Here is a 16,975-nt window from a genome sequence, read left to right on the forward strand (position 1 = left end):
GTGAGAGAAATTTACATTTTAAGTTCTTTTCCTAAACCGGCTAACTTTGAGAGATTGCTTTTTGACAAATTTTTAACTTTGGCAACTATACAAAGATTTTTTCTTTCAAAATGTTTATTTTTTGAATAAATAACAAAGGAACAAGAACAGACCATATACATTAGGGTAGGTCGATTTTAATTCCGCATATTGCGTAATATTGCAGTAGTTGGAGACAGTTAAAATATGATTACTCTCAAAATTTGAGAGATTTTGGATGAAGAATCGCTTGCGGATTTAAATTCTAAGATTTGTAGGATTATGCGAAAAAACACCTTAAAAGGCGTTATATGCAAAAATTGACGTTTTCAATATGTTCATATTTAATCGTTTTTTAAAATTAACTGCATTTCTGAATGATTTAAGCTTATAATAATTTATAACACTTAAGCTAATTTTATAACAACTTTTTAACTAATTGAAGATTTAAAAAGTGAAACTTTTAATTTTATATTTACATAAGAATATCAAAATAAACATTATTTTTACAATTTAAAACATTTTGAACATGGTTATATATATTCAGGAAAACATTTTCAATTAAAAAATATCATCATAAGAATGGAAATAATGCCCTTTTGAAACATATGGTTTACGCATCTTCCTGCTAAGTAGTTTAGTTAAAATGCAGCTGTGTCGATTCTCGAATCCATAGACATATTGGGATGCTTCCGAGTCGGAAGTTCCGACACAAGTTTTACCGCTTGCTCAACACTCTGGGAGTGAGAAGGAAAGTCGGGGATTTCAGGTTCAACATTATTGTCAATCATATATTGGATTTGCTCAATTGAAAAGTTTTGTGTTGTTGGGGGCTCCGTAAATTTAGTATTGATGATGTCAACCAACTCATACCAATGATTAGCATTAAAATTAATTTCCGGAATTTTCTTCAAATTTACCACCTTGCATGGTTAAGCGGTCCAATTTTATAGGCAGCCCATTTATCAGAAACTTTACCAATACCTATTCCTTTGCAATATTCAAATAAAAGTCTTTGATCGCAACTAAGGTCTGTTAGTATTTCTTCTGGAATATATTTATCTACTATTGGGTTTTCAATACATTCAAAAAAAACTTGATTTCTATCCTGAATATTTTCAGCACATCTTTTACCAAGTAGACCACTGAAGCTTCTTGGCCCGGTTGTGTCACCATCAAGTTTCACAAAAAGAGCTCGTAACGGAAGTTCATTTTGATGTAAGGCGCATCCAATTAGATGTAGTTTTCTTTTTAAAAACTCTTCTAGTTTTACAACTAAGCCACTTATTGGTCCAGTATTGGTAGCAGTATTATCAAGAAGAACAGCTTGTATACTTTCCAAACTGTTATGTTCTTGTAAAACACTGAACGTTTCGGTAGCAAGAACTAAGCCTGTAGCACCAGTGACAGGAATCGTCCTATGAGTCAAATAATTTCCACTCGATTCTCCATCTTCATAAGTAAACGTGAGGTGATGTTCAGGTTTAATGCATTTCTTTAGTACTTCTCCTTGAGGTGAGTTTATTACTTTACTTGTTTTAGTTATCTGATCGAGCTTGCTATCAACCCCAAGACAAATTAACTGTTTTTTTTGTTCTGAGTCCACTAACGATTTTTACTTTTGACTTGGCCCTATCTAATTTGCATTTATCAATCAAAATATCTTTTATATCAACATCATTTTTCAGGAGATATTTTATGTCATATAGTAAAGCATTTGCAAGGGCTGCACCTACGTTTGACGAACACTCGTTTCTGACTAGTTCCATTGCAAATCTTGGAAGTTTAACTAAGTTGTATTTTCCAATAGGATTATTTATCGGTTTCCATTCACCTTCATCCTAAAAAAAATTAATAAAATAAAATACTTTTTGTTTCACCTACTACAAATTTTTCATGTATTTATAAAATATTTACCTCCGTATTGGTTAAATCACTTGTTTCTTCTTTTAAGTTTACGTGTCGTATGAGGGATTCATCTTCATCAACTTGCTTATGAGTTTTTTTTTTTCGTTCTTTATCAAGTCTTTGAATCCTTTTGACAGAAAATCTATCAACGGAAGAAAGTTGATATGCACCTTTTGGACCTATTTTATTCCTCTGATCACGAAGATAAGCTCTGTCTTCAAGAGGTACTTTATTACTTTGAGAGCAAAGGCATTCAATATGTTCTTCTATGCAATTTTCTTTATAACATGAAACTTTTCTGTCACTACAGGGAAACACATCTAATGAACAGGAACATGCAGAAATATCAAAAAGTTTGTCTAAGTTCGCATCAAGATTTCTTTTAGCGCTTGCTTTTCCGTGCTTGCGATTAATATCCTTAACTAGTACGAGAAGATCTTTAACTTTCCTATTAATGGATTTGTCCGTTATAAGAGGTAAACTTGGGTTTACTGTAGCCCAAATTGATTTTATGTTATTGCTTATTTGGTGAGTCACTAATACGATATCTGCATTTGGATTTATACACTCAAAAAAATCTTTCCTTGCAAATTAAGGGAAAAAATTTCCTTACCGATTTTTCCTTAAAAATTTCCTTTACCGTAGTAAAAAGTATTCCTTGATTTAAGGAAACTTATTTCCTTATGTCTAAATTAAGGAAAAACATAGGAATTGTTTGAGTAGGTACAAACGGCGGGGCGGGGCGGATCAGCGGAGCGGATCATTCAAGTGACATGGCACTTTTAATAGTTAAATTTCTGCTAACGAATTCAACCTGAACAAACATATTGCTAAATTTTTTTATGATGACTTTTTAGTAAATGGCTGTGCCTGTTTTGATAGGTAGCATAAAGCACCTTAAAATAGAGGTTATTGCAAATCTTATCGCCAAGAGCAATAATGAAGATAGAACAACTACACTCAACAATCCTAAGGCAGGCGAAGTTTATGTCATATAAGTGAATCATGAAAAAGGTTAGGCAGCAATATTTCAGTGCACTTGTATAGTATTTGTATTTTTAAAATATATTTGTATACTAAAATAGTATAATGTAGTAAATAGCATAGTTTTTGGATTATACTAGTCAAAATCAATTACGATGCCTAAAGTAAAGTTAGACTTTAAAGAAGTTATACCTGTAATCTACAATGTAGACTGTAGCCTACATGTAGTCTACAAGACTGTATATAGCTTTGTTTCTTTTAATATGTTTAAAGTAAAATCTAACACTACTTAGGCATAGTTTATCCTTTACTTAAGGCTATGCTATAGTAAAGCAAGATATCTTATTAATAAATATGTAAGGACTTCTAAATGTCATTTAATATTATATTGAATATTTTCAAGATGTCATTTAATATGCAACATTTTTTTGAAGCTAAAAATTGTCTTTCCTATTATAATTTATTTGAAGATTTATTTATTAGTGTAAAATGGCTCCATAACAAACTTACATGCTTGTGTCTATTTTATATTATGTCAGTGTAAGACATGCTATAGAAAATAATCTGCAGGTTTTTAAATGACCTTTTTTATACATGCTGTTTAAAAGTATCTGTGTTATGATTTTAAAATGTGAGCACCAATGTGCTTTCATTGTACTTGCCTAAAAACAATCATAAATTATAACAATATAGTAACTGCTATATTATTAAAAATATTATTATAATTTAGTAGTAGTATATAAAATGTGTATTATTATTATAATTATAATTATAATTTATTAGTAGTATATATAATTTAGTAGTAGTATATAAAATATGATTTAGTAGTAGTATATAAAGTGAGTTTCTAATTCACTCGCTGTTAACACATAGCTATGTGTTAACAGCGAGTGAATTAGAAACTCACTTTGACAACTCACTTTTGATAATATAGGTATGTATTAATAAAAAGAATAAAAAATTTAAACAAAAACTTCTTAGAAGACTTAAGACCAAAAGTAATTTTTGTTTAAATTTTTTATACTTTTTATTAGTATTAAAAAATTTTATTACTATTAAAACTCATTAAGTTAATTTTTTTAATGCTAAATATTTGTCTAATTTGTTCTTGAAACTGTTTACATTTGCTGGCAATGTTGGGGTGTTAGCCAGGAATATATTTTATGATAAACAGAAATATATCTATAATCCCGGTTCGAAGCCCTCATGTAACCCAAACTTCTAGCCCTAAAATGGGTGAGACATGTTTTCAAAGTTATAACTTTTCAAAACTTTTTTATAAAATTAAACTTATAATTTTGCAATCAAAATGAAATTATAATATTTTTTCTTTTTTTGATAGAGAATTATCTCTAACGCAGATAAGACTAAATTACCATGCTTGCTACTTTATTACTCCTGATTCTATTCTTTATCTCTGTAAGTCTCTATTAGTTATAGTACCAAAAAAACATAGAACTTACATCAATGAGGACCTCAAAGGTATTATTAATTAGTATGATTAGTCAACAAAAAGTTCAATAACATTGTTGGTTTAACAATAAACACAGATTAATTACTACCTAGGTAGCAATAAATTTATGTTTATTGCTGATAATAAAGTTAGATTAAGGTATTAGTTAACTTTATTATCATTCTAAATAATATATTGTCAATATCATTATTCAATTTATTTTAGATATTATTACATATATGTTCAACATAAATATTATTTATTAATATGTTATCATTCTAACTATATTATCAATCTAAATTTATTACTATATCAATCTTAATCATTCCACTAATACATCAAACTTTGCCATGTTTAAATTGACTATTTGCTTGCTTAATCGTTTATCTTAAAATAAATAACTTTTATGACAAATGCCCTGATGTTACTATGTAGCTTAACATGAGTGCAGTTTTTGCCCTCATGCTATGCACATTTTGTGACATAAGGGCAGATTCGTAAGATGAGAACATTCTGTGTAACTTAATATTGTTACGCAGGCAAAATATTGTAACATGAGGGGAAAATTTGTAGCGCCAGAGCTAGGCAAATCGTAAAATGAGGCCAACTAAGATTACTACTACTACCACTACCACTACCACTACCACTACCACTACCACTACCACTACTACTACTTAAAAAAAAAAAAAAAGAGGTATTGAATTTTGGAAACTTTAAACCCATTGGGAATTCTACAGTATACTCGGTGCCATTTGGCTAATGATTAGGCTAGCTAACACCCTGAATATGTTCCATAAATTTTCTGTTTTGTTTATAAGGAATTTGTACCTTGGTATAAACTTGGTTTGTTCTCAGCTGTATTTTTTATTATTACCTCTGCATGTTTTGAACTTTATTTGTTTGCTTATATTTTTGCTCTTTTTACTCAACAATTTTGGTTGTCCTGATTACTGTCACTTAATTTATATGATGTGAAGTTGTTCTCCATGTATAAAGCAATTTCAATAATTCCAGCAATTTCCACCTTTTTGCCTGCCATATCTATTTTTATTTTATACTGTGGAACCTACTAACTATACAATTGATGAGTTGTTAAATGATGCTCTTTTTAGTTCACACAAAAGTTTAAATTCTCCTTATTTGTTACCAAGTGATGTTGCATGTAAATATTGTGGTTGTTTATTGTATATGCAATGTATATGTGTGTGTATATATAAATATATATTATTATTATTATTATTTTTTTTTTTTAAACGATTGGCGGGCAGATGGGTATAGGTGGAAGCAAAATGGTTCCAGTAAAATTCCTCGGGCTTTGCCACTTTACACAAAGATCCATTTTGCCACAGTTATACCAACAGGAATTTCAAATGATTTCCAGAAGTTTGTGTACTGTGACCTGAGTCGGACAGATCTTGTTGTTATCCATTACATCGGTAACCACAACCTTGCAGTTTTAGTTCCTCATGGTAAATATATCTTGCATTTTGATAATGGTTTTTGTTTTTCTTTTAAAAGTTTTACGTAAGTTTACTACTAAATAAAACCTACTTTAAATAAAATCTTTTAATAATATATTTAATTAAAATTCATGTTGTGTAGCCCCCTCTCTTTTTCATTCCAAACTTTGCTTTGAGTTTTTTTTACACTGTCAAGTAACATTTTGTTTTTAAGCAATAAACATTCACTCTGGCTGATGACAACAGTAGGCGGATTATCTGATATAAATCGGCGGATCACGTTTTTTTTTTGTAGAACAATCATTAAACTTTACAGAATTTCATTTAAACAATAAAAATATTAGGCGAATCACTTAATATAAATTGGCGGATCACTTTGTTTTTTGGTAGAAATATCATTAAAACTTATAGAGTTAGACTTAAGCAATCAAAATATTAGGCGTATCACTTCATAAAGTTTGGCGGATCTCTTGATATAATTTGGCGGATCACCTTGTCTTTTTGTAAAACAATCGTTAAAATTAAAGGAGTTTGATTCAAATAATCAAAATATTAGGCGGATCACTTGATATAAGTTGGCGGATCACCTTGTTTTTTTGTAAAACAATCATTAAAATTAAAGGAGTTTGATTCAAATAATCAAAATATTAGGCGGATCACTTGATATAAATTGGCGGATCACTTGATACAAATTGGTGGATCACGTTGTTTTTTGAGTTCATAAAATTTATAAAATATTATAAACTTATATACTTTTTTTTGTCGTTTAATAAAATTGTAATATGCAAATTCCTTCTAAATATTATATCGTTAGTGAATTTAAACTATATCTGAATCGTTTTTTTAAATGAAATATAACTCGCTTTAGTAACGTTTAAATGATCTGCCCCGCCGTTTGTACCGTTTAAATGATCCGCCCCGCTGATCCGCTCCGCCCCGCCGTTTGTACCTACTCGAATTGTTTTAAGGAAATATGCTTCTATCGTATTCTATAAAAGCGTATTTCCAAAAAAAATGTGCGCCTTTGGTGTATTAGAGTGAAGTGCGCTGATATCATGAAATGATAAAGATACATTATACTTAAAAATTTATTAATTTACAAAAATAATTGTTATTGTTATTATTAGAAAACAGTAATTTGTTTCCCAATCGTCATGGAGTATTAAAAAAAAATAATCGAAGCTGGTGTAAATTATACCAGCTAGTTTAATTTTTTTTCTTTACTTTATGACAATTGGTAAAATAATTATACTATGATTATATAAAACCTACTTTCCTATGTTAATCTAAGGTTAAAAGTATACGTATAAACTTCACGAGAATATATAGGAATGCTTTGAATATATATATATATATATATATATATATATATATATATATATATATATATATATATATATATATATATATATCAAGTAGTTTAATGGTAAATTTTAATACATTTTAAAAGATTAACTTGTATAAACTTTAACAGATTAACTTTGATTCATAATTGAATCAACAAATGTTTTGAAGTTGATTTTGAAGTTTGATTTTAGCTCAATTTTTTGAGATTTTTGTTAAATTGGTAAGTAAATTATACTTTTAAGTACATTACTTTTGAAGTGAATGTATACTTTTTATTCATACTTGTTACAAATATAAGTTTTTTTTGCATCATTAAAGTGGAAACCCTCTCTCCCTCCAAAAAAATTTTTTTTGTGTAATTAATATTTTTCAAATTTAATTTCCTAATCATAAAGTAAGTTACAAAATTTACTGAAAATAGCTACTTTTTTTTCTGGGTAAAATGGTACCTGTAGCCAGTGCCAGAAAAATGTTGAAAGACACCAGCCAATATATCTAAAGATTTTAAAACAAAGTTCTAACAAATTTTGCATACTTATTCTTGTAAAGTTGGTATTTGATATTAGTAAAACAGATTTTTCATATGAATTTTTAATAGGCTAATATATTTAGACAAAATTGTGGTCAAAAAGTAACTAAATTTTGTGACTTGGTTTCCTGTGTTCTAGGATTTAATTGGATTACTGGACTTTATTTTATCAAAAATATTTCATTTAAATCATAGAAGACAACAAAATGCATTCATACTCAAAATTTTATCTTTTTACCACTTTTATTTTTTCAGATGTTGACTAGTGTCTTTTAAACCCTTTATCTGCTAAAAACAGCTTTTTATTAAAAAGGCTTGTATTTGAAAATGATATAAATATATATGCAAATTTTGATAAAATATAAAAGTTAAATGTTAAAATGCACTAGTTTGATATGAAAGATTCTAACTTATTTTTAACAAGGTTAATAAAGAGTATTCCAGTGTTTGTTTCTATTCTAAAGTTATATCAAATAATGGAAAATAAAAATACTTGAAAAATACAAAAAGTGATAATTTTAATAAAAAGGAAAGTGGTAAGATTTTAAAAATAACTTGTTTTTTTAATATTTTTTCCTTATGTAAAAAAAATTTTATTTGTAAGGAAATTTAAAAGTTAAAAAAAAGTGCTGTTGCTATTGTGGTTATTAAGAAAGCTAAAGCTTTATAAAATTTAGTTTTATAAAGATCTATAGCAAAATTTCAAAAATGATTTGAGATAGTAAATCTCTTATAAATTTTGCACAAATTTAAAAAAAAAATCTTTTAAAAACTTACATATTTCTGAGGGGTTTTCCACTTTAATCTTGACTCTTAGTTATAATTTTTGTTTTGGTGGAAACACTTTTTGTTTCCTGATAAACTGTTTTGAAAAATATGTTTTTTTACATTATTTTGTAAATATTTATAGTTAGTTTGATTGTTATGGACAGCAGCCTAAAACTAAGTTTTTATGAGTATTGAAAACAGTAAATACTAACTGTATTTTAAAGCTAACTAAAATAATATATTCAGCACTAATTAGTCTAGGTTTTTAAACTATTGTTTTGCGCTTGAAAAAGGTTTGAGAGGTTGTTGTTTTTTAAGGTCCATGTTAGACTGGATTTAAAAAAACACCATTCAGCAATAGGTTTATAAGTGGAACAAATTGCAAGTGAAAGTAGTTAATTCTAAACATTTAAATTAGTTAAAATCAAGTATGAACTGCTTTTTTCAGATTAAATAGGATTGATAATCATCAAAAGCTTTCAATCTTTATTTTTTTACCTCTGCAATTGCAGTTGAATTATTAAGTTAAAATATATTTTCATAATTTAACTCAGCAGCCCACATCATTTCATATATCACATCATTTCATATATCACATCATATTCTTTTTGGTGTATATTTTAAGAACAAATTAACAGTGGTTCTAGAATGACATTGCATTGTTATGTGTGCCAAAAGTCCTTCAGGTCTGTTAATATAATGTTGTGGCACCTAAAGCGTTTGCACACAATTTATCCCCATTCTGATGTTCAATGTGGACAAGGTGACTGTCCTAAAATATGCTCAAGTTTTTTCAATTTGAGATTACATATTGTGAAACACCATAGAGAATTATATGTAGGTGATTTTGCACCTGTACTATGCTCCTCCAGTCAATGCAATGATTGTGAAACAAACGAAATCCAAATAGAGGAAAAAACTATGACCAATATTGATTGTGATAATGTAAATGATGCAGTTTTTGGTGATCAAACTAGTATACAGGAAAGCATGCAGGGTTTTTTTATTGCATTCATTACTAAGTTGCAAGCACGGTCTAATGTTCTTTTGACAAATGCTAAATTTGTAACTGAGAATGTTCAGGAATTGCTACAAGATTCAACGCATCTTACAATCCAGCGTATTCAATCCATTTTTAAAGAACTAGGTATTGATGAAAATGTTGTCTGCATTCAAAATCCTTATAAAGATCTTGAAACAGTGTCTACTGCTATTGACAAAGTTGATACGGAACATAAACAGCTTGCTTATTTAAAGCAGCGGCAGTTGTACATTGAGCCACAGCCTGTACCTGTAGGAATTAGGAAAGAGAGTCGTAAATCAATTTTATCAGGCAATCGAGAAATGAAGAATGTTGTTGATACTGCTCAATACATTCCAATTGAAGTATTATTTGCACGTATAATTATTGAATGCAAAATTAATTCTTTAAGTTTAAATTGTAATAGTCATGCCAGTACTGATGGAAACATAACAGATTTCTTTGATACTAACACGTACAAGAAACATCCATTTTTCTCCAAATTTCCTGATGCTTTAGTTTTACATTTGTACATTGACGGATTTGAAACTACAAATCCACTCGGTCCACATATACAGATACATAAAATGGAGGGTCTGTACATGATGGTGCAAAATTTACCTTCCAAGCTACTTTCAAAAGAAAGTTCCATTTTTCTTGTGGGTATGTGGTATGCCCAAGATGCTAAAGATAACGCACTTAAATACGATATAATTCTCGCTCCCCTAGTAAATACACTAATGAAGTTAGAATCGGATGATGGCATAGATGTATCTGTGTGTGTAATCAAACAATAAAAGTAAGAGCAGCATTAGCACTATTCTCAGCTGATAATTTGGGGTACCATTCATTCTTTGGCTTCTTAGAAAACTTCAATTCACGCAAGTTTTGTAGATTATGTGAGGCGTCTAAAGATGAGAATCAAACAAAATTTTATGAAACTTCTTATGTTAAACGCACTAGGGAGTCATATGATGAATCGGTTAACTCGTTAGGTCAATTTGGGTATAAAGAGTCTCATACCAGTATTAAACACTGTTGCATTTTTAACAAGTTAAAGTACTTTCATGTGATGGAGAATTTAGCAGTTGATGCCATGCATGATCTACTGGAAGGCATTATTCCTCTAGAATTAAGTGATATTTTAGGCAAACTAAGTGATGATGGATACATATCTCTAAACGAATTTAATTTGTTGTTGACAGAATTTAGTTTTGGTTCTTCTGATGTTAATAGTCGTCCCACAACTTTTGCATCATTGACGCATTTCAAAATGACTGCTGAATGTTGGTGTCTAATGCGAAATCTGCCATTTATAATAGGACACAAAGTACCACGTGATAACCCTCATTGGAATTTACTTTTATTGCTCATGGAAGTTGTAGATATTGTTTTATCTCCAAGGGTTATTGAAGGTTTAGCAAAGTTATTTGTCACATAATAGCTGAACATCATCAAACTTATCTCAATTTATTTCCAGATAAGCACTTGACACCCAAACATCACTATTTGTTGCATTATCCTACAGCGCTCATTAGATGTGGTCCACCGTGTCAATATTGGTGCATGCGATTCAAATCTCGGCATAATTTTTTTAAACAAATTTCAAGGGGTTCTAATTGTTTCAAAAACATAGGGTTTTCATTAACAAAGCGTTCTCAAAGTGCACTAGCAATTGCGTTTCTTGCTCACTCTGTGTTCAGCAATCATACTGTTATTGGAACAACGAAGGAGAAGATTGTATGCTAAATTGAACCATGTGATATTTATCAGTTTTTGTGCAATAATTTTCTGTTATCAAAAACAGAGACAGTACATGTTGCACAATGGATTGAAGTTGGTCATTACAGAATTGAAAATACAAGTATAGTTGTGTGTGGTTTCTGTGATGGTATACCTGAGTTTGGTTATGTTGAATGCATTGTTTACCTTGGTAATAATGCATTTATGTTGTTAAGGAAGCTTACTGTTAACTACTTCGATAACCATTTTCATGGTTATATGATTGATTACAATCCCTGCTCAAAGCTTTTTAGCACTCAAGTCCAAGACTTAAAAGATAACATTCCATTAAATATTAATAGTGTCTTTTATGAAGGTAAAAAAATTAATTTTGTTAGTCCTAGATATGTAATCTTTTAGTCAGCCTTTTTTTTTTGCTATATTTTGTTGTTTCTTCACATTGACTGTTAAATTATGTTGACAATCAATATTCCCAATTTGTGTAGTTGGGATTTAAACTTAAATTTAAGTAGTCTTAATAATGAACCAAATATTGTACTGTATCAATATAAACCTTTTATATATTTGAATCTACAATTAAAAAACATGAATCTATGATAAAAAAAACCTTTTTTCAACAGGATAAGTGAATTAAATTTTATTATTGAGTTTATTATTTTTGATTCTTCTACTAAAACATCATATAACATGTGCAGAATTATGTGTGTTAAATTTTTTTTTCTGCTTTAATTTATTTTGAATCATTACATGCATTTAGCTTTCTTTATACAAAAATTATATCCCATGAGATAAACTTCTCTCAATAATTTAGTATACTAAGAAACAATAATAGTAATAATAATAATAGCAATATTTCTTTATTGGCAATAAAAACATACATAAAACATAACAGCTTGCAAAGAGTAAACAATCCAAGAAGTAGACTAATTACAGCTAATATGAAAATAAAATGATTTATAATTAATTTTTGTTAAACTTTTCTAATTTACAAATTTTATTAAAAATGCAAATAATTTACAACTTAAATTTGTTATTTACTAATAGGCTAATAGCTGCATTTTGTCTTAGTATGTCGGAAATTTGACATTGGTGCAGATAGCACTCTAAAGTTTGTGTTGGAAAGTGATGGATGTGAAATCGATCCGGAGGACTTTTCAATAGTGTTAAGGTCTGATATGTCGGTGGTTATACTCAAACCAAGCAAATGTTCGAAAGAGGCATTGTATTATATTTCATGTCACTGTGTACTATCATAATAATTTATCAGTATAACATTGTGTACAGGATGAAAAATGTAATGCTTTTGCAAAATCATCAATTGTCATGCACTTTCACATTACTTTTATAAAAGTTGTATAAATTGAAATGTTAATGCTTAAAATATGTTATTGTTTGTAGAAAATTTTCAGAAACTGTGTACTATAAATGCGAGTGAAACAAGTTTGTGTGTGTAAGCCATATTGTTATTGTATTACTGTTTGTCTAGAATGCACGAGAATGTCAATCCATAACAAGGGAAACTTCACCATCAAGATCTTTTGTCAACGATGAAAATAGCTATACTTCGCATGTCACCACTCACACCACTACATCTAGCAAGGCTAGTAACGGAGGCGTAACTGATGTCAATGAAAATACTCCTAATTCTTCTGCATCAGACATATTATCTAACCAAGTGTCTTTAGAGTCATTCTTGCTACAGCATCCAAAAACTAAACACCATATGATGAGATTGAAAACTGGAAGCTACGAAATATCTGAAAGACAAGCTATAACATATGTTACTGCTGCTAAAGTTGTTGACTGTTATGGGAATTATCCGCCGAAAGATAAAATGAAAATGGTTAGTACATTTCTTGCCGGGATTACAGGACTCAAACCAGAAGATTATTTTGAATAAAATCTCACAAGGGGTTTTTAGCTAAGTGCATTGAAAATGCACGTGCTAAGCATAACAGCAATGAAAAAAGATGGACTTGGACTCCAAAAGAGGAAAGGGATAAAACTAGACAAACTTTGGTACTAACTACTGGAGCACTGTCCAATTCACCCTCTACGAACTCATTGATAACTATAACTACTATTCTACAAAATGATGAGTTCATTTTCACAGGTTGCTGTCGAGGATTGGAGGAGTGTGAATTCTGTGAAGGTAATTACTATGACAGGCTCAAGTCAAAAATGTGTTAATATTGTTTTTAAATAACTGTTTAACTAATGAGTATTGCATAGACTTATTCATGTAGCTCATGATTTTCATTGAAAATTAATTACACACTGTGTTGCATAAAACATAAAATCTAGTTTTGATTTACAGGTATAGCAGGCTATGATATAAAAACCGAAATGGTCAAGTTAACCACCTTGTCTCCATCAGTGTTTGCTGAAGACCTCCTACTAGCAGCAAAAATAACGTTTTGTTACAGGCGAAAAAAAATTGAAGAACGTCATCCATCATATTTAGAATGTGTACAGCAAATGCCATGTTACTTATCCTTGCCACAAATGGTAAATATTTTCTAAATAGATATTGAAAAGTAAATAGAACCTTTTTCAGTAAGTAACTTGGTATTGATTTAGTTATCTATTTTTTCATTAGTAAGCCTATGTTGTAGAGATTTAGTGATCTAAGAAGTGTTTTGCATTAGGATGCATCAAAAGCCCCATACTTTCAAAAACAGATATGTACCTATTCTTAAAACTTTCTATTGGTTCTTACAAGTAACTTTTAACTCTGTTAAGTTTTTTCGAAGTCTAACAAGATTTAGGCGGGCCATCTTAAGTCTGAAATTTGCAACGAGACCCTAAACTCTGAAAAAAAAGTTTAATAATGTATATTGGATCTCAAAAGAAGCGAAATTTTATAAAAGTTTCAAAAATAATTATCTTTTTTTTTTATTAAAAGCACTATATTAAAAAAATTAAACAAAAACTATTAAAAATTACACTTTTTTTATTTTTTGTTTAAAAATCATAGCTTTTATGCAATAAAACATGAAATAATAATGTTTGTATAAAATATTTATTTATAAAATTCATAAAAAATTTTGCTTCTTTTGAGACCCAACATGACATTAACTTGAAAAAAATTTTTTTTTGCCTTAAGGGTTTCATTGCAAATTTCAGACTCGAGGGGGGCCCTTAAATCTAGCTACGCTTTTAAAAAATTTAACAGACTTGCTTGTTAGAACCAAAAGAAGTTTTAAGAATAGGTACATATCTGTTTTTGAAAGTATGGGGCGATTGATGCACCCTATTAGGCATATGTAATTTAAGGTTGACTTGTTAATAAAAATAAGTTGCATATTGTATAGTGAAACTAGTAGACTTATCGCATTTTTTATAGATGGACAGACTACAGCTACTGTGAAAGCATTGCTATACCTTTTGCCGATGACAGGAAAGAAGCGCCTAACTGCAAAGGAGTCGTTTGATTTGCTGATTGCATATGGAACGGTAAGCATTTTGGATGCCTTGTTATTCATATTTATTAAAATATAATGCCTTGTTTTCTCTAAAGTACATAAATCCACATTTGTTTTATATAGTCTTTATTTTCTCAAGTTAAAATAACTTAAAACTAATTTAGTTTAGTATTTATAGCATGAATTGTGAATATTTTAAATTTTTATGAAATTGGAAATGTCCTAATTCATATTACGTTTACTTATTTTTTTATATTTAGCCTGGCACTGGCAATTCTGTAGATGTTCCGCAAAACTTGGCTCATCTCAAGCGGTACCTTGAATATTCGTCAAATGATCTCAACAAAATCACTGGGAGAATTGTGACGGAAAAGTTTGCTTGGCTGGATTTTCAATTGTCGAATGTTTGGATTACATGTTTAAGATGTTTTGGATTTTTAATTTGGAGTATCCTAGCGGTATAGAGATGTTTTTTAAATTTTTGCAATTTAAAATATATAAATTAACTTTTGATACCATCAACAGTGTAGCTCGTCTTTTTCATCTATAGCTTATGCTATCTAGTGATCACCACTGATGATGTATGAAAGCATGGCATAGTTAAATGAATATAAGTGTCAACAAACTTGTATAATTACTTCAGTTTTGTTATTTTGTTTGCTCATCATGCTACAGATATTAGATTGTATTAACTTGAATATTTGGTTGTGTAAGTGGTCTTGTTTCATTGTATTTATACGAATATTTTACTTTTTAAGTTACTTTGTAAATTTCTATGCATGTGCAGCATTTATTACACTGTATTCACTTAAATTACAATTGGCTAATATTTGGCTGTACAAGTAGCTGTGTTATTTTGTGTGCTCTTGCTACAGTTATTACATTGTATCAACTTATTTGTATAATATTTAGTTGTGTAAACAATTTAGTCTACTTTAGTACTTGTAATCTTGTTAAAATTCTTGCGACTTGTTCCCCAATTAGTCATTACTATAGCAGCCATTTTGCTGTACACTTGTTACTTTTTGTGATTTGTGAATTTCTTTAATGCGCTTGATTTGATTATTATTTGGAACTTTGGTGCTACTCATCGTGCAACTATTTTGTAATATAGCTTTGGTATATGTTTCAAAATACTAACCAACGCTTTGCTTAATGACACAATTTTGTTTTGAATGTAAGCGATTAAAACAATTCTTTAATATTGATATTTGAAACCAGGAAATATGCTCTTAATTAGCAGGAATAATTGCCTTAATTATGTTCCATGTTGTCCGGAAATTAGCCTAAATTACAATCCTAAATGTGAGTAAAAATTGCATTAATTACACTCCTTAATGGCAGGAAAAATTGCCTTAATAACAATTCTAAATGTAAGGAAAAATTTCCTTCAAGTTTACATTCAGGAGAATATTTTTTTAAGGAAATTATTTACTTAATCATTTCCTTTTTTTAAGGAAATTTTTTTAAGGAAAACTATTTCCTTAAAATTATTTTTCCTTATTTTAAGGAAATCTTTACCAGTGCTGATTTTGAGGGATTATTTCCTTATTTTTTCCTTTAAATATAAGGAAATTTTTTTTTGAGTGTATGAACAAGGTAGTAATAGTACTGAATAACCTGTCTAAAAGTGCTTGGATCTGTTATTGATAATTCACATGGGCCACCACAATATTTTTTTTCACTTTTCATCCGTGTAATTGTAGCCTTTACTTTTGGCATTTCTCGTGGACTAATTATAAATGTAAACTGTATTAAAGTATAACACTTAGAGTCATGGGTAACAGCGTGACTTTTTAGTGGTGGTGAAAGCACCAAAAAAACCTAAAATATCTAAACTTACTATTAAAAATCGGCTTTGCTTAAAATTAAAGAAATAAAACCCTCTTGAAAAAATTTGGGGGCCCATGGCCTCCTTGTTTACAAAATGAGGGGGCCATGAGCCCCAATCATTTTCATTCAGGAATTTAGTAAAACCATTAGTTCCTCCGACTAAATTAAGTAAATCCATTAGTTCCTTCGAAAAGTTGCAAAACAAAAATTATTTAGTATAAATAGGTAAAAACATTACTCTAAATATAATAATCATAAGTATTTACCTTTAGTATTAAAAGATTTCTTTAATTTGCGATTTTTTTTTTGAACCTACTTTTTAATACTTTATATTTAATTTTAAAACCAACTTTTAAATACAAACAAGTTATAATACTTTTATATACAAACAAGAACTTTTAAATACAAAAAAGATTTGCAAAATTTAAACTTAAATGCGTGTAAACGATTTAGAGAAAATTTATTGGCTTCTTAAAACAATTGCGC

General features: G+C 29.2%; 1 protein-coding gene and 4 pseudogenes across 4 annotated transcripts in view; 3 read left to right on the forward strand and 2 right to left on the reverse strand.

The window, feature by feature from the left end:
• The window catches only part of LOC149891848 (uncharacterized), a 31,656-nt gene that overhangs the window by 766 nt on the left and 13,915 nt on the right, over positions 1-16,975 (forward strand). The gene's annotated exons all lie outside the window — the stretch shown is intronic.
• LOC149891849 (uncharacterized) lies at positions 559-1,787 on the reverse strand (annotated as a pseudogene).
• Positions 559-16,738, reverse strand: LOC149891850 (uncharacterized; annotated as a pseudogene). Its single transcript, XR_016450237.1, has 2 exons — positions 16,248-16,738; positions 559-2,491 (listed from the first exon to the last, which is right to left on the reverse strand). The product of XR_016450237.1 is annotated as an uncharacterized LOC149891850 (transcript).
• Positions 5,632-15,594, forward strand: LOC149891851 (uncharacterized; annotated as a pseudogene). The gene is made up of 7 exons (XR_016450236.1): positions 5,632-5,832; positions 12,300-12,448; positions 12,718-13,383; positions 13,549-13,739; positions 14,578-14,687; positions 14,917-15,114; positions 15,207-15,594. The product of XR_016450236.1 is annotated as an uncharacterized LOC149891851 (transcript).
• Positions 8,478-11,766, forward strand: LOC149891852 (uncharacterized; annotated as a pseudogene).

Source organism: Hydra viridissima, unplaced genomic scaffold (genome assembly GCF_058129835.1).
Source record: "Hydra viridissima isolate aposymbiotic clone 2 unplaced genomic scaffold, HvirCarnegie_v1 scaffold_2, whole genome shotgun sequence".
NCBI classification, from domain to species: Eukaryota; Metazoa; Cnidaria; class Hydrozoa; order Anthoathecata; family Hydridae; genus Hydra; species Hydra viridissima.